Below are 19,789 nucleotides of genomic sequence, written 5' to 3'. Positions count from 1 at the left end.
CATCAGCTGTTTCTGCTCGGCTGAGATGCATCAGCTGATTCGCATCAGCTGTTCACACTCCCCTCGCTGCTAATGGCTTGATATAAACAGCGCGCATCTTCAAACATATTCAGTTCGCTCCCAACTGCTGTTGCTAGCTCTTTGCTGCTGCTTCTCCTGCACGTTGCTTTCCTTTCAGGATAAGTATCATGTGTTTTCCATGCTATAATCACATATTTGTGCGGTCGCCGTATCTATTCATCATGAAGGTGCTACTCTAAAAGGAAATCATTCGATTTTCCTTCTTATTCGCATATCAAACGTAGCTACGTAGCTATTTCTTTGTCTGCTCTTTAAGAGTCCTGTGTTGACTAATTCGCGTTATGTGAGCGTTATCATGATTTTGCAAACAAATGTTCTCCATCACGAACACAAGGTGAGCTGCATTTTCAGCATAATCATATTAGGGCATTTACATGTCATAGGAACCGCAGTGATAAAACGTAGCCAGAATAGCCTACTATTAAACGCAACATTTTTGCTTTAATACGAATGGTCAGACCATTTTTTTCATTTTAGCATGGATGGCTTTTCCGGCTGGTCGCCTCGCCCGCCCTCGCTGTATCGCTCAAACAGCTCAAAGCAATTCTACAATGCTAACATTTTTTCCTTACAGAGTTCTAAGCATTTCAGCCGCTTCCATCACGGTAAAACCAATTCTGCTTTTCCTCAATGTAATTGCGTTTGCTACAATTCACAATTGCGTTTCCGTCTTCTAAAGCCTAATCATTGTTCTCTAACGTTGCGTTAACAGCTGGGTGTTTTAGAACATACATAAATAAAAAATGACGACAGTCGCCCTCGGACAGTGTAAAAAATTGCACACCGCAGACTTGCAACAGGGGAAACTACAACAGAATAGAAAATGATACAGACAGATACTTTTCAGACGTGACGATTGCGTTCATCATGGATCCCGCACAGGTGCTGTGTGGTGATGAACTATTAATATAATGTTACTTGCTGGTAAAGCTAAATCACTAAAAGATGCCAATACAAAGCGCATATTATGCAAACGATCAGCCACTAGTTGTAACCAGAGTGTCTACGGGCTCACACATCAATGCTTCAGTCAGAGCAGTTCACAATGAATTGCGCACATTCATGCCAAAGTGAATTTTATTAAAAATGACAATGTTTTCTTTATTTTGTGACTAATATTGTATTTCGTATTACACGCTTCACACAGAGAGGCCGGATAGCTGGCTTGAATGGTTTCTAGCCAGTGAAGTAAATTCATATATTAAGGGGGTTTATTATCACCGTAAATCCCTCGCACACATGGGGCAGTTAAACACTCCACTGACAGCTGCGTTACTTAACAGAAAAACAACGGCAAAGAGTAACAGAAATTAGAACGCATCCATGCAACGTTCACAGCTCGCGCTTCATCTACTACGGACTACCCTCCCATCAGCGAGTGAGAGGAGAGTAAGTTCCGCCTTAAAGGAGCAGTACCTAAATTAACAAGGTAAAGTGTCCAGTGTCACCAACTAATTTTCAGAGGCAGATCTTTTTGTTGCTAAAAGTTGCAAATGACATTGTGACGTAATCGCGCATGACGTCATCACGTAATCGCAACGCAAAACTACATAGATATTATTTGAAATGCTAATTTAGATTTGGTGTAAAACTCGTGTAGGAAATTATAAATTTGTCCTAAAAAAAAAAAGTGTAACTTGCTAACCAAACAATTGTACTCTGACGTTTATGCATTTCATAATTTTGCTAAAAATGTGAAATCCGTGCGTGCTACTGCTGGTGCACTCAACAAATCCAGTTTTACAGCTATTTCCACAGCGATCTTAAGGAATTATGAATCAACCGCTCAGTCTATTTAACTAGCTGTACGTGTGCTGTTTTGATTAGTCACTTTACAAAAGTTGCAAAAAGTTGCAAATAAATGTTAAAAATTGCTAATTTGTTGCTAGGTCCTTTTGAAAAAAAAAATGCTAGTGTAGTCGGAAACGTTGCTAAATCTAGCAATAAAATTGCTAAGTTGGGAACACTGAAAGTATCCTCTGAGGCTGCTTTAGGGACCGTCTGCAAATTCATAGTAACTCACCAAAAGGCTTTTTACGTTCCAAAGTTGTAGTACATTCTTACTGGCCAGACTTACTTACTACAGGTGAAATTAACTGAAGTAAAGCTGGTTTGACATGGTCAGTCAATATCCGTTGATCTATGGACCGTCTCTAAAGTTACATACAACTTGGTATATTGCTGCACAATTCTAATCAAATGCTATTAGGCTACTATAACTAGGAACTGAAATTGCATGCAAAACCGAATCATCTCGCAAGGAATTGCGCAAGTGGGATTTTAGTGAGCAGAATTCACCCCACACGATTCACCTCATTTATTTCCTCGAATGTGCATTCGTGAACTGAGTGCGTTCATGCAAGCTAATATCTCACAAATATAGCTTATTGAAATAAGTTTCCCCGTTTACATACAACAGCAAACTGACAATGTAGTAAACCGTGTCTACATGACTATTAATAAACGGGGTAGCCTTTAATTCTTCGTGCTGCATGCAGTTATGCAGCGTTTTGACTGAACCTCTTCTGCTGCTTGAGGTGAGAACATCATATCATTTTCTGGGTCTTAAAGTCTGCGTTTGTGATATGTCCTTATTTCATGTAAAAGCTAGCTCGCTCCGTCTGGGTGCATTTAAATCTGCTCTAAGTATGCGTTTGTCACGTATCTCACATGCGCACTTCAATTAGCGGGCAGAATGGGTAATGCGTTACATGCCGCTTCGAAATCGGGGTAAAGAGAACTACCTGTCCCGACCGGGTAATGCTTACGCCGTCTATGACCTTACTCCGATAAAAGGAAACCGGTAGCACGTTTAGATGACCATGTTCAACGTCGGCTAAGAACGTGCATGTAAGCACACCCATCGATCACAAGCTGCCCGATTTGGAGTTAACATCACTGCGTATTGTCATGGACTCGCTTAAGTTAGCCTAGTAAGGTATGTGACTGACTCAAAAACAATTTCAGATGAGATCTGCACTCGTCACATGAAGGACATCAATCACGAGTTACAGCTGGCAACTCGCTCTCCATTCATATCTAATTGTCTTCACTAAGTCTTTAAACATTTTCTAAGCATCATGCATGGCAACGTAATGACATCGCATCCACGTCGCTTCAGTGTCTAGTCATTTCAGTTAAATTACAGGCTTATTATCTGTTCATAAGCTATAGGTAAGGCACCCGTTTTAAAACTATAGGTGCTAACTTGAAACGTGCATTTGCTCTCAAACATATTTGAGTCTGGGAATGCTTGTCTTAAGCCTAGTTCACACTGCCCGATTTTTTTCCCCCCGATTTTGAGTCGCCGACAGGTTTTGTGAAATCGCAGACAAATGCCCGAGATCACAGGCAAATCGGTGCTCGTGCACGCGAGTGACAATCACGCAGTGTGAATAATCAAAGACGCGATCAGAGAGAATCGCCGACGAGTCGCCGACGCCGGTGAGATATTTGGCATGCTAAATATCTGGACCTGTCGGCGATTCAAACTCCTGCTATGTGAACTGCGTTCTGACTGAAAATTACACCGACAGCCAATGAGAGAGTGAGATACAGGGCAGCAGGAGGTTCAGGGAGGAGTTATAGAGCATAATTTCAGTATTTTAATAGATATATTTACAATTCTATCAAACAGAAACAAAGGGCAAACATTTGCACATCCAGCCACAGCAGCAGCACATTACAAAATTATTTATTTACCTCAAACTGTTTTTGCAGAACAAAATCCTGGCTCCCTCTGTCTCTCCAACAATTTCTTCCGCCATAATCTTTTTTCTTTTTCTCCACAAATCAGCGCACATACAATTTGAAGCAAACTTTGTGCAGTTTATCATTTTTAATAACAATTCCAAGTCACGCGCGAGAACTCTGGTCTGACGCACGTGTGATCTCGCGTTGTTTACTTGTCACGTGTGTTTGGGAAACGTAGTTTGCGCACGGGAGAGAGATGCTGCGTCCCAATTCGCCTACTTATACTACGTCCTAAAAGTATGTACTCTTTTTGTGTAGAAAAAGTATATACTTTTGAGTGTGTAGCAGAAAAGTATGCAAGCTTCGGGACATACTACTATTTCGCCATCTTTAACGGACTCTGTCGCTTAGTTACGTGCATCCCATCACCGTTTATCTGCCCTGTCAATCATCGTCAGATTCGTCACAGTTCAAATCCTTCACATTCAGTTTAATCTCCTACCGTATCGGAGAGAAATGTAGCCGCTCGTTGATCTGCTTTGTGGGTCTTTAATGCAGAGACTCTCCTCATGTATTTACAGTTTAAATATAATGATGCATTTAAAAGTTAATGACCAAACGTGTCATTTCAAAAGTTCTCAATGCTGTGCAGGTGAAATATAATGTGGACAACACTGAATAAATATATTTTTGTCAGGTTAAATATTGATAGTTGGTAACTCAAACCCCTTTATCTAAACTTCTCTACTTAACCGTCGAACTCGCACATCCGTCATGTTTGTAGTTTTTTTAACGCTTTTTATCCGCGTTTGTAGTTCTAATCGAATCCTCGTCCAACTCGCAATGGGTTGTGGGCAATATCAGCCGTAAGAGTGCCCATCGATCCATACTGTGAATTCGGACCGGAAATAGTAAACCATCCGGGAATCTTTGGAATACTCTTTTCTACATACTACGATTTGGGACATACTAATTCTATTTTCGAATACTATTTAGGATGGATAGTATGCGAATTGGGACGCAGGGAGAGAGAGTTGTCGGCAATTCTTCCTCTTCATGCAGTGTGAACTCCTCTGTCGTCAAACCATCGTGCAGTGTGAACACAGCAGTGACTGAATGATACCCCAGGTGGTCATGCAGTGTGAATAGAGCAGTGACCCGACGAGTTTGAAAATCGTGCAGTCTGAACTAGTCTTTAGAGCTATAGTAGGCTACTATAACTATAGTATGCCTCATCTGCTAACCTTACTTGTGCTTCTGCTTTAGTGACACTTGCCTATGGATGTACTAACAGCTGCTTAAATTTCATTCTCTTTCATTTTCACAGGAGGTTGCTGTTTGTTTGGGGGGAATGGTTCAGCTCTTTAGTCAAATCATGTGAGCATCCCCTTATGCTGTTGCTGTACCCTGACTCTGCTAAATTCATGGTGCTCATGAATGCAGGAGACTCATCTGTTAGAACCATATTAATTTAAATATTTAATTGCCTAATCCACCCTCTTGTTTTATCTTAAGAGGGTTGCCAGGTATGGTTTGTTTGGGGGGAATAGTTCAGCTCTCACAGCCCTAAACTGTGCGAGCGTTCCCTAATGCTGCTGCTGTCCTCTGACTCTCTGCTATTTCATGGTGTTCATGAAAGGTCAGAGGACTCCCTGAACAGAGCCATACCACCAAAACATTAATTCAGAATTGTCAACTTGAATTTATTCAAAATTCCTAAATCATTTTATTTGTTCTTGACTTGTGAGAGAAAAGAAACACTGTTGTTCGAATAAGCACACATGCTCTGGTGTGGCTTTGTTTGGAACTACTTTCGTTGACAATATTGAAGTTACTTATACAATAGTTTTGCTGTTTTTGATTCCTACACGAGTCTCACACAGACAAGATGCGTAACGCGACCTTGTTTATGTTATTAAATAATCTGTTAACATTTATTTTAATAGGCCTACAATTAATAATTCACAGCTATTGACGCGCTTTGATCACGTTTAAACATGTAACGTTAACGTTATCCCGGGAAAGCGTTAATGTAAAACCCGTAGGCTAATGTTAAGCGACAATGAATAAATTAAGACAAATGTTTACCTCAGAATTTGGTTTGCGTAATATTATTAGTATTATTATTTGTCTTTGCTGTAATAGACAATATATTATTTAACATGAAGTATATGGCTTCCCTGTAAATGTACAGCAGCGGGCGGCGCGTCAGACACGCTTCTGGTGTGCAAAGACAGACCCTGCGTCTCAATCAGCTCCTTAGTTCACTAGTTAGGGCACTGATCAGGACATAAGTCAATGGGCTGACTCCCTGATCAGTGCCCTGACAACTGAACTAGGGAGCAGATTAAGACGCACCCAGAGAAAACGGCAGGCAGCCCCGCGGCTGACACGCAACAGAAACGCCACGCTTGCAGGCAAAATCGATATTATGTTGTTTTTTTATTATTGCAATTAGGCCTATATCTGCATTTATTTTAATCTACAGACTTTCAAACATGAACATGTCATTTATTAATATGTGTCAAAATGACATAAAATCATCTTTTTTCTTTGTCTACTACCGGTAACAGTTGTCATCCACATTATAGAGACACTCTCGTTCCTGCCACAGCTGAATAACGTTAAGTTTTTCTTCTGTGGCGGAGTATCACTTTGTGATCCTGCTCCATTTCTTGTTTGTTGATTTTCGTTGGCTTGTAGTCAGTGATTTCCAGTTTCAGTAGCGATGCGTCATGTGTTCTAAAATCGGCTCAAAATATCAAACATGTTTGATATCCTCCGACTGGATGGAATCAAAATCTGAAGCTTAAAAATCGGAGTCTGTGGCCATGATATACTACGCGATTTTTCATGGAATCTGTCGGCTCAAATCTGCAGACTGGCTCTGACTTTTGTCAACTAGCGTCAACTTGTTCAGATTCTAAATCGGGGGGAAATCGGGGCAAAAATCGGGTAGTGTATTCCAGCCTTTAAGAGACCTGACAGGACTGTTAGGACATTTCAACATTTCAGCTAATACGTTTTTCTTTTTATAAAAAAATTCAAAATGAGTCAAATTTCCTATACTGTCAGCAATTCCCTGAAGTTCAACTAGTCTCTATCATTTTCATTGAACAGGTTTTGTCCCTCGTGACGTTGCAATTATATTTTTGGCACAGCTGTTTTACCAGCATTTTTGCAATCTCTTAATTGCTGTAAGACTTAAAGGTGGGGTAAGTGTTATTTCAAAACCATTTTAGAAAATAGACTCGGGCTGAGTCCAATAACAAACTTGTAGCCAATCAGCAGGTAAGGGGCGTGTCTACTATTGATGGTGAGAACAGAGGCTCAGTGCACATCATTATTCAAAACACACGAGTCACACAGGACGGACATTAGCCCAAGAACTAAAATCGTTATATGCTGGCTTTTCCTTGAATAAGCTTGTGTGTCATGTTCGCTTGATTGTTCATTTGCGATCTTATTGTGACTCACTTCAGCGACGATAAAGACCTGTTTATTTCCACACCATATAGAGCATCTTTATCTCCTCACTGTTTTAAGCGTCAGCTTATACTCCTAAAATACTATACTCCTAATATATGTTTGTTTCCTCTTTTCATGATCTATATAACCCTTATCCGGTCATAATTGTAATATACAGTTAGCTGGACTTTCGGCTCATGTTCTATCGAGTTGTTCATGAGAACTATGTGTTTTTGTGATGGATGGGGTGACTTTTTCATTGAATATTCGATCTGTAACACACAGATTCTGCCATAGTCGTTGCCTGGCTTACATATATGTGGGGCGGAGCTATCATGATAGGGCCAGACCCTTTTGGGGGTAGGGGTGTGTTTGTTTTGGTGATTTGAAATATCATCAACGGTTACCAGATAGCACTTACCCCACCTTTAAAGGAAGATTTCATAGATAATTTTTTTTTCCAAAATTCTTTAAAAGACATCACTTTTCGGCTTAAAGGGTTACTTCAGCGATTAGCATATGGCTTTGTATCAGTAGAAACCCTGGAGTATATTCAAATGATTGTGCTTTCCCCCCTCATATCCCCCTGAGACCAGAGATTTCTGCATTTTATTTCTAGAAAAATTCCTCCTATGATGCAATCATCCCCCTGAGACCAGAGATTTCTGCATTTTATTTCTAGAAAAATTCTTTTTTCTAAAGATTACAGCCAGCAGAGGGAGCCATTTCCGCATGTTTTGAACCCGCGGATGGGGGATGGGAGATTACACTCAGCTGGCAGGGAGAGCTCAGCTAGCAGCTACAGGCACTCATTAAAACAGAGCTATGGTGAGCAATATAAGTCTTTTAACTTCTCAAATTCATTTCTATGAAAGTAAAGTTTGCTAAGGCATGAACTGAAACGTGCCAGACTGAACTTGCATTGTGAATGCATGCCACGAGTGTAGTGCAGCTCATTTATCTCACTCTTGCAGTAAGTGCTCAGTGCTGTGATACGCGCGTGGTGACTCACTCATTATGTTGAATGGACATGTTCAGTTTTTAATTGTAGTGTCTTCTTCAGTTCAGTCACAGTAATCCAGTAGGTGGCTTTGGGAAGTGCTGTGATACTCGCGCGGTGACTCACTCATTATATAGAATGGACATGTTCAGTTTTTAAGTGTAGTGTCTTCTTCAACTCAGTCACAGTAATCCAGTAGGTGGCTTTGGGAATGGCCTCACGGGGCAGCGAAGCATTCTGGGAATTGTAGTCTTTCATCCCCATGAGACAAAAATTCATTTTCTGTCTATTCTCAGTCTAGAAGGCACCAAATTCAAAAATAATTTCACATTTCTACTACATTGATAATCCCGCTTAAATACAGGTTCATCTTCCCAGCGCTGAAGTACCCCTTTAATAGAGCTCATAGATACAACACACTGTATCAAGCTATGATCAGAAAGGCTCACTGGAACAATTGAACAACTTCTGAAAAAAATTAACCGGTGTTTAACAACATAGAATCTATCCAACCATGCTAGAGAAATTGAGTTTTCATAAGCATGAGACCATGTATATTGCCTCAGATTACATTTACATTTACATTTAATCATTTAGCAGACGCTTTTATCCAAAGCGACTTACAAAAAAGGGGAGAGCAATAGAAGCAACGAAACAAACAAGGCCAACAACCTGTAAGAGCTGTAAGAAATCTCAATTAATTAGCAGAGTACACAATTTTATTTATTTATTTATTTTTTTTATAGCCAGCTACAACAAAAACTCACGTATGCAAAATACAGAACACTGGATTTTGATAGCTATGATAACAACCCATTAGGACTAAGGCTGTTGGCTCAACTGTTGTTGTTAATGCAGATTCAGTGGCCCAATGGGTTGGTTTTGTATGGCATTCTAGCTAAACGCGCAGCAATAGCCATCGACAACAAAAACTCAAGTACGCAAAATACAGAACACTGGATTTTGGTAGCTATGATAACTATGTAACATACCCACCTGAAGGCACAAATCCGGATGAGAGACGTAGATATGATCCAGGAGTGTGCGCTTTTTGGTCGTTGCTGTGGTGATCAGTAAGTGCTATTCTGTATTGGTCAAGTGCAATTGGAAAAGTGCAATTGGAAAAGATGTGTCTTAAGATGTTTTTTAAAAATGGCTACAGACTCGGCAGCACGAATTGAGATAGGCAGGTCATTCCACCAGGTGGGAACGGTCCAGGAAAATGTATGTGAGAGCGATTTCATGCCTCTTTGGGATGGAACCACGAGGCGCCGCTCACTTGCAGAACGCAAGCTTCTGGAGGGAGTGTAAGTCTGAACAAGTGAGTTTAGGTATATTGGTGCAGAGCCAGTGGTTGTTTTGTAGGCGAGAACTAGTGCCTAGAATTTGATGCGAGCAGCCATTGGCAACCAGTGCAGTTTGATGAAGAGAGGCGTAACATGCGCTCTCTTCGGCTCATTAAAGACCACTCTCGCCGCTGCATTCTGGATCAGCTGCAAGGGTTTGATAGTGCATGCTGGAAGCCCAGCCAGAAGAGCATTACAATAGTCCAGTCTGGAGAGAACAAGAGCTTGAACCAGGAGTTGTGCAGCCTGTTCTGATAGGAAGGGTCTAATCTTTCTAATGTTGTATAAAGCAAATCTGCAGGACCGGGCTGTAGCAGTAATGTGGTCAGTGAAGTTTAACTGGTCATCAATCACAACTCCAAGGTTCCTGGCTGTCCTTGATGGAGATATGGTCGATGAACCAAGCTGAATGGAGAAATTTTGATGAAGTGCTGGGTTGGTTGAGAAAACAAGTAATTCTGTCTTTGCAAGATTGAGTTTAAGATGATGCTCTTTCATCCAGTCAGAAATGTCTGTCAGACAGGCAGCGATACGAACACTGACTGTAGGATCATCTGGTTGAAATGAGAAGTAGAGTTGAGTGTCATCAGCATAGCAGTGATAGGAGAAGCAGTGTTTCTAAATGACAGAACCTAATGATGACATGTAGATGGAGAAGAGAAGTGGTCCAAGGACTGAGCCCTGGGGAACCCCAGTAGCTAGATGATGTGACTTAGACACTACACCTCTCCATGACACCCTGTAGGACCTACCAGCGAGGTAAGACCTGAAACACTGGAGAGCAGTTCCTGAGATCCCCGTCTTCTTAAGTGTTGACAGGAGGATCTGGTGGTTAACTGTGTCAAAAGCAGCAGACAGATCCAGCAGAATGAGCACTGAGGATTTGGAAGCTGCTTTTGCTAGTCTCAGTGCCTTAGTTACTGAGAGCAAGGCAGTCTCAGTCGAATGGCCGCTTTTGAAGCCGGATTGGTTGTTGTCTAGGAGGTTGTCCCGTTCAAGAAACATAGAGAGTTGATTGAACACAACTCGCTCAAGGTTCTTTGCAATGAAAGGCAGAAGGGATACCGGTCAGTAGTTTTCTAAAAGTGCTGGATTCAGAGAGGGTTTCTTAAGCAGTGGGGTTACCCGAGCCTGCTTAAATGCTGTGGGAAAGGTTCCCGTGTGAAGAGAAGTGTTGACAATGTGAGTGAGTGCAGGACTGATTGAAGAAGAAATGGCCTGAAGGAGGTGAGTGGGTATAGGATCAAGTGGACAGGTAGTAGGGTGATTGGAAAGGATGAGTTTAGAAATATCTGCCTCGGAGAGCGGAGAGAAGGATGGAAGCATGTTCGTGTTAGTATTACCATGAAAATTTCTCCAAACATCAATAACCTCATGTGATTTCTACAGAGCCCTGCATGCCACCTATTAGGGGTGTGCATTGGCACTGCCTTCACGATTCGATTCGATTACGATTCACCAGGTAACGATTCGATTCAATTCGATTCTACGATGCATTGTGATGCATCAAAATTCTACTGCACACAAAGCAAACTTTTCATCAGTCATGAGGCAATACAAGCAGATATTAAACAACAGATTGTATTGGCTGCTATGTGTCTCCTGTATCTTTGAAATAAAAGTTATTAAATAAAATAAAATGTAATTAAATTAAATTAAATAAAATGCAATTAACCCTTAAATGCATGACTGTTTCAGATCTATATTTTTAACATGGATAGACCTCTACCTGTCGTGATAATATATAAAACTCCTGATTTTAGAGTAAGAATAAAATAAAACCTATTTTGTTACCTTTTGGAGCTTGGAAGGATTCAGTTTGAGCAGATGTTTAATACCATCATCATATGACCTCGTCAGAGCTCGTTTACCAGTATATTCAGCATCTGCCTCATATTCTTCTTCAAAATCAATATTTTGATCACTGACAGCTTCTTGACCACATCCATCATCAAGAGACAGTGACACTAACATATGATTGTGTTTAGTACTTGCTCTCTGAAGTAAATCACTAAGCCATTTCAAGTTTTGCAGATTATAATTATTGTTTCGTTTTCTGTCAGAGGTAACTATGAGTGAAACGTCACTTCATCATTGGGTATCAGACATTGCCACCTTGTGGAATAAAGGTGAATTGCGCCGTATTTCATCATTATAGATTAATTTATTATTGTGCAAAAAATATATACGTACAATCCTACACACCTTGGGTCGTTAGCGCGTTTTTAATAACCCGTCTATCGCGGTCATCTCCCTCCGCCTCAGCCATCTTCCTTGTTGTTGTTGTTATTCTCCCGGAACCGGAAGTATTTGAAACTTCACAACTTTATCGTCCGCCAGTGACATAATCGATTATGGCACTTTGCCGCATCGATGCTGAATCGTTCATGCCCCGCATCGCCGAATCGATTTTTGTTGACCCCCCTACCAACTATAGGAGAAAAAAAAACAATCCGTGCCAAAGGTTTTGCAATCTGTTCCCTGAGTTTATAATCCGTGATCACAAATTCTTAAACTGTTCCCTTGGTTTTACAAACCGTACCCCGTCGGATCCAAATCCAGCATCGACCAGAGATTTGTTTGAAATTAAGTGAACATGTCTCCCCCCACCGCAGCTGGATCTTCATTAAAAATACATTTCAACCACACATCGTAATATTTTAGGATCCGAAGGAAGCTTATGCAGTGACTGTGTTCTTCCACAACCAGGAATAGTGCAATATTTTCTATCTTCCTTGGCATGTTTATTGTTGTTGACTAGCTAGCACGAGCTCTCCATGAGTCGGTGGGCGAGGCTACTGGATTAGACGTGCTGTAGAGGCAGTGTTTCGTCACGCAATGACGTAAGTATGAAGCACAAGACCATTTGCTGGGCCTGGTTTCTATAAAAGCTTTTCTTTGACTAACAAGGAAGTTTTCAGCTCTGAAACTTATATTATGGATATTCTTATATTACCATGGCCTTTTATATCAAAAGCTCAAGGGAAAGTTTTCTCAATTCATCACCCCTTTAAGCTTAAAGAAGAGTGCTCATAAGCGGCCCCTTTGCAGCTGCTATGCGCCCTCGATGCGCACTTCAGCTGAGCCCGCAAGTTTGTGAGCTACGCAGAGGACTTCAACCCGGCAGTCAAAGCGGCATTAAGTTGTGAAAGTGCAGACTAAGAGGAAGACCGAGCCCGAATTTGGCGGGTTGGCTGGTGTTAATTTAGAACCCTGCTGTAAGACTGAAAAAACTAGTATATGCCGAAATGTCTGAATGAAGAACAAGGACTCTCTGAGAAAATAAAGGAAATTAACATCTGAACTGTCTCTCACACAGCACTGGAGACGCAAGTCTCACCTCACTATCAGCTAATCTACATCTTTCCCTTTTGACCCACTCTCCCCCAATTCCTTCCCACTTTCATGCTGAGATCACTGAAAATACACCCCAGAATCTCTATATTACAATGTCAATCCACACGATACAGTATTATATGTGTTTGATATCATTTGAAATGTCTCAGTGCGACTGGTACAAAGATCTCATCCCTACAGAAGTTAACCAAAAGATAATCAATGTTTTAAGAGTTTAAAGATATCTTGTCTTGGTTTGGTGGGTGTGGCTTTCAGCCATTTGGCCTTTGCATCAATACAAGTCTTGATCAATGCAAATTCCCATTGTGAACTTGTGTTTACATTTGAAAGAGTTTCTACATTTGTTTCTGGGTATTTAAGGAAATGTTGCAAAGAGCTCAGGGCTTGACACTTTAAACCGGTCAGCCCGTAATGTTGGATGTCTCAAGATAGCCAGCATTATGTAATTTTCAGAAGTCAGGTATACATTTCATTCTTTACTTCAGAGTATTTGATGTTATATATGGATTACCTTTGAATTGACTATGTAATTGGCTTTATACATTTACCTGACTGTTAAATAAATTGTTACACTTTGATTGATTCTGACTTGCTCTGGAATTATTCAGGTTGGGTATAGTTTCAACAATGGGTTAAACGGAATAATTAAATGTGTAGTTAAACTATTAAAAATGAATGACCAAATAACCAAATGGCATTCTAACCCAAATTCTAAATTATAATTAAATGGAGTCAGATAACGAGGAATTGGAATAAAATACCCTTTTCCCCGCTGAAAAGACGAATGCGCAACGACCTTCACCCGCGATCGTTAGCCTTCATTGGGACGATTTGGGCGGCCTTACAAAATGGTGACCAGCCTCCGTGATGTTGCAACTCTCTTACAAGCAACGCCTTTTCAGCGAAGTATTCGATTTTAAAATCAACAAGAGGTTTGAACTTCTCTTTCTTCAGCTGTTCTGGTAAGTCAAATTCTTTTTGCCTTTTTAGAAATGTTTAGGGAAAAACAGACGCATCCCATATAGACACATTAATAGAATGGGTCGGAATACCCAATGTTAGACCGGAACCGTACTCCGGTGGGGTTTAAGAATTTAGATACATCACATACCAGGGACATGATAGCGACAGCGCTGATGAGGAATTAAAACTTGTGTTATGGATTTTAAAATATCTTCTTGTCGGCATAGGCCTACGCATTAACTAAACCTAATTGGAAAAATATCTTCCATATTATTTTCTGGGACTCGATGAAGAGTTGTAAATTAGTGTTTTTAAAATCAGCTAAATGCTTTCTCCATTGTTTTATTAGCTTTGTTGCAACAAACTAGCAACGCACGATGAGAACGAGCAAACAATAGAATGAGAATTCTAAGTATGTAAACAACTGGAATACATTTGTGATTTGATAAATAGCAAAGTTTATATTTGTTTATGAAAAGCAAAGTAGGAAAACAGGCTGATGCATATGTAACATGTAAAGTTAGGAAAACTTTTTGTTTGATCAGAATTGGCTGCAAGTAAAATTACTCGTGACTAGAAATGATTAAGAAGTGGTAAGAATTTAAATCTAAGACTGATATACAAAATGATAGTGATGTTGTTACTGTATTTTTGTTAAGAAACGCATGTTAATGTTCTGAGTGGCTCAGCGAGTCCACGGGGCGTACCACGCCCACTCGGAGAACAGACTTTCTCTCCCTGTTCAATGGGAGCGTTTAGCCCAATAAGTAACAAACTAAATCTATCACATTTTGTGAATACAGTTAAAATTACCATTGTGCCGCCATGCAGATTAGTCTTTAAATAGACTAAATCAAGCAAATAGGCATTTGTAATCCTAAAAGACACAATAATGAATGTGCTTGCATCAGCCTTGAACCACAGTCTTTCATATTCAAATATATTGACACAATAATACAATCTGAAACTTCTTCAGAACTCAAACAGAGATTTGGTGATGCACTCAGCATGTTCGTTCTGTGTTAACAACAGAGTCGCCCATTGGCTTTAAGCCTGACCATTGTTATGCACACGGTGAGCATGATGGTGCAGCAATGATTGCCTTTTGAAGAAAAGAACACAAATGAGCTGTTCCACAGACTCTTCAGGAACCAGAAATAATATTATTTAATTTATATTGTTTTTAATATAATATAATTGTATTATAAATCAAAACATAATATACATTGTATTATAATTGCCAAGCAGGGCATTAGGAGAAAGATCAAATTATTTATGGATTGTTACATTTGATTTCATTCTAATTTAATCTGAAATTATTGACTTTAGTAGATTACGTTGTATCCATTCGTTACCGCAAATCTGCGTCAGGTTAGAAACGGACTAAAACTACTTTTGAGTGGAGCATTGGGGCACGCCAATTGAGATTTTAGAGCTCCGCCTAACGCTTAGCATTAGTTCAAGTGTACTTAGATTGTGAAGGCTAAAAAAAGGAGTTTCCGTTTAGGACAACAATGTTGCTCGACCAACCTAAATAGGGTGAGCCTTACCTCTGTTTAAAGTAAAGTTACTCTAGCTAAGTGTACATGGGAATCCATGGCACGATCATACCAAAACTACTATTAGAGAAAGTATCGGTCGACTTATAGCTATAGTAGTGGTCGTGACCTCTGACTAGAGATAACATTGCTTTAATTTAAGTGTACACAGTCTATGGGGACTAAACAAAATACTTTTAGAATGAGTGAGCATGTGGGCAACCCTCTAAATAGTATAGTCAATTACCTCTGTCTACATGACTAAGACTGGCGAGTTTGTGATCGTGGGCCCGCATAATAAATGGCCAGTGCGAGGACCCTAAGCGACGGTGAGAACCGAATAAACAAGTCCAATAAGAGAAAAGAGTTAAATAGATTAATCAAACACGTACTCAAATGTATAAATTATTAAAAATCTTTGGAAACCTTTTAGTTTATGGAGTCAGATGAAATATTGAGGTAATGCATATAGAAATGTATTGGATTTTAATCTTGTGTTGTATTGGTTTAATTCCCAGTGCCAAAAGGGAGGGGTTGTGCTGTTATCTTTTGCCTTTACAAAAACACAGCTATATGTGTGGCACTGATAATAGCAAACCAATTCACCCTTCACCACAGAAGTACCTACATTTTTTTTACAGGTCACAGAGACCTCAAATAATCATATGTGTGTGTGACACCGTAAAACAAAATTCAAAGCAGACAACACCAAAACAGGTGAATCAATTTCTGCCCACAGATCTGACTGTAAAGAGAGCAACTGGAAATAAAGCCATGGGAACCAACCCATCGGAATTCATGACAGTATGAGCGATAAAAGCTCTGATTAATCCAGAAAAATTCTCCAGCAGAACTGGGGTTTCTAATGCTCACAGCAGACTGTGAAGGCTCGACTGTAAGAACAGTTTTAAGGTGTCACACACTTTACTAAAACAACAGCAACAATTCAGACCTGGCCGATGAAACTCTGTTTCATGTGACAGCCAGGATGAAAATTGCAACAGGCATAATAGTGCCATTCAAATAAGTCCACATCTGACTGAAGCTGTTGATAATGTCAGAATTAACTGTGATTCTCTTTGCATTATTTCTGTCTCAGGTTGACAACTGCAATTCCTTGGAGGATGGACACCAGGATGGGGCTAACACCCCCATAAGAGCCAGAACAATGGAATTGTCAGAACAACCTGGAATGATGGAGATGGGTGCGAAAACACTTAATGGGGTCATTCACACTTCACAAAATGTATACATGACCTCCCAGTGTAGCACTGGAACTAAATTTTGCAAAACAGATTGTTATTGATAAGACTCCACCCATCTCCACACAGAACACACACCTCCTTCACTACACCCTCATATCACCTGAAACAGATCAAATCTATCCAGGTTGTACACTACACATAAAAGATGGCATAGAGTCCAAAAGTGTTACCTCACTAAAGATCTATTGTCCATCTTTTCACAACAACAGATCCAAATAGCTTCACACACACAGGATAGTAGAGTTGGTCACATGATGACAGTATCACAAAGACACACATAGCAAACGCTATTCACAACATCCTCATGGGAAAACACTGTATTACACATGTGCAAGGCTAATCACAAATTGATGAGGCAAATTCTAAAGCAGAAAGACAGACCTGCTATGGAAATTCAACATTTTTAAACTTTCTGATTGTTATTGATGTGGTTGGAAAGTCAGAGGGCCCCTGATTTGTCAACACATCACTAATAACAGAAATATTATCAAAGTAGATAAAGCTGAAGTGTGAGCACTTCAATCAATTTACAAAAATTAAAATTTGATCCTGTAATCGATTTTGATGTAGCCTGCCTGCTGCACTCACACACACACACACACACACACACACACACACACACACACACACACACACACACACACACACACACACACACACACACACACACACACACACACACACACACACACACACACACACACACACTGTGACAAGGAATACACAATCTCCATTATTGAATGACTAAACTTATTTAGATCTGCCTTAATTGCATTGGAAGATTCCTGAACAAACACAGTGGTTATTATATATCTATGTATATCTTCATAATTGTGATTGAATATTGAATATTATTGATGATGTTATTATTATATGCATATCATCTATTTAAATATATAAGCTGCACTGACTTTTTGCTGCATTTCCTTAGGTAATTCAGACCAAGAATACTTAAATTCTGCTGTCACTTTATCACAGTGATAGTGAAGAATTAGGTAATTAAATACCACCCCACCAATTATGACCTTAAAAAACACTTGAGAGAAGGTGTACCAATCGCACTGCTGACATGAACCCACATTGTTTTTTCTTTTATGTTTTCTTGCATTATATGTTCTTATGCATTTCTCTACGGCTTTAAGTTCATCAGTGTTCAGTCGTTAAGTGGACATTAAGACTCTTTTCAGGTGTCAACTACGGAGAAGCCTTCCACCTATTGAAGTCTACCCAGTGAACCACACCATTGGAGGTGTGAGGATTACACAAGGAGAGTCAGATTATCGGGAAAGTGCTACAGAAGCAGAAGCTTCCCCATGAAGAAGTGACATGTTAACTGAACATTCACCAAGGTCCGAGACTGACTCTATGAATATGCTGTGCTGAACTACAGGTATAACACCTGAACACATTCACCCACCAGCTGAAACTCAAGCTACACAAACCTGGCGAGACGGTGTCCTGCAGGTGAACAAAGAGCCTTCCGAAGGGCTCTGCAGCTGCTAAGACAATTTCTTCATCTCAAGGACTGAACCAACTTCTAACCAACGTCTAACAGTGTTCCCATAGGACCACCAGAGTTTGACCCATTGGGATCAAGAGGTGGAACTGTAAGACTGAAAAAACTAGTATATGCCGAAATGTCTGAATGAAGAACAAGGACTCTCTGAGAAAATAAAGGAAATTAACATCTGAACTGTCCCTCACACAGCACTGGAGACGCAAGTCTCACCTCACTATCAGCTAATCTACATCTTTCCCTTTTGACCCACTCTCCCCCAATTCCTTCCCACTTTCATGCTGAGATCACTGAAAATACACCCCAGAATCTCTATATTACAATGTCAATCCACACGATACAGTATTATATGTGTTTGATATCATTTGAAATGTCTCAGTGCGACTGGTACAAAGATCTCATCCCTACAGAAGTTAACCAAAAGATAATCAATGTTTTAAGAGTTTAAAGATATCTTGTCTTGGTTTGGTGGGTGTGGCTTTCAGCCATTTGGCCTTTGCATCAATACAAGTCTTGATCAATGCAAATTCCCATTGTGAACTTGTGTTTACATTTGAAAGAGTTTCTACATTTGTTTCTGGGTATTTAAGGAAATGTTGCAAAGAGCTCAGGGCTTGACACTTTAAACCGGTCAGCCCGTAATGTTGGATGTCTCAAGATAGCCAGCATTATGTAATTTTCAGAAGTCAGGTATACATTTCATTCTTTACTTCAGAGTATTTGATGTTATATATGGATTACCTTTGAATTGACTATGTAATTGGCTTTATACATTTACCTGACTGTTAAATAAATTGTTACACTTTGATTGATTCTGACTTGCTCTGGAATTATTCCGGTTGGGTATAATTTCAACAATGGGTTAAACGGAATAATTAAATGTGTAGTTAAACTATTAAAAATGAATGACCAAATAACCAAATGGCATTCTAACCCAAATTCTAAATTATAATTAAATGGAGTCAGATAACGAGGAATTGGAATAAAATACCCTTTTCCCCGCTGAAAAGACGAATGCGCAACGACCTTCACCCGCCGATCGTTAGCCTTCATTGGGACGATTTGGGCGGCCTTACACTGCTTACAATAATGCAAATACGGTAATTAAATGACGCGATATTGATGTGCGCATGCCCAATGCCCGTAGTTGTATTCCCTTAACTCTTTCACCGTGCTGGACGTAGTTTGATGACCGTCTCAGAAAATATACGGATTGGCTGTACACACGAAAACGAAAAAATTTTATTTTAAGATTTATCCACTCTGGGACAAGGTTTCAGAAAATATCGGATTCATGCTTCCAAAATGCCAGATCCGTGTGGACGAAACGTTGATACGGTAACAAATGTATACGTATACAGCTAAATGCATCTCAGTGTGGACTGGACCTAAATCGAATTATCCCGTTTGGTCACCCCAAATAAACTCATCTGAACCTGCTAATCAGTGTCGTCTTAGGGCCTAGTAAGACACTGTTTAATTGAGGTTGGAGCTAAACTCTGTTTGCCTAAACAGTGATCAGTCCCATCACAATAAATAGCGTTTATCGTTTTTTGAATTTC

The 19,789-nt window shown here is 39.9% G+C and overlaps 1 protein-coding gene across 1 annotated transcript in view; it reads left to right on the top strand.

Annotated features, from left to right (window-relative positions):
* Nucleotides 1–19,035, top strand: part of sat2b (spermidine/spermine N1-acetyltransferase family member 2b) — a 54,445-nt gene extending 35,410 nt beyond the window's left edge. Inside the window, exon 7 of the mRNA XM_067437949.1 lies at nt 16,546–19,035. The gene's annotated coding sequence lies outside the window, so the exon portion shown is untranslated. The remainder of the gene's footprint in view (nt 1–16,545) is intronic.
* Nucleotides 19,036–19,789: the final 754 nt, after the last annotated feature.

This window comes from Pseudorasbora parva, chromosome 3, assembly GCF_024679245.1.
Source record: "Pseudorasbora parva isolate DD20220531a chromosome 3, ASM2467924v1, whole genome shotgun sequence".
In the NCBI taxonomy this organism is placed as follows: domain Eukaryota; kingdom Metazoa; phylum Chordata; class Actinopteri; order Cypriniformes; family Gobionidae; genus Pseudorasbora; species Pseudorasbora parva.
This window is presented reverse-complemented; position numbering and strand designations above follow the sequence as displayed.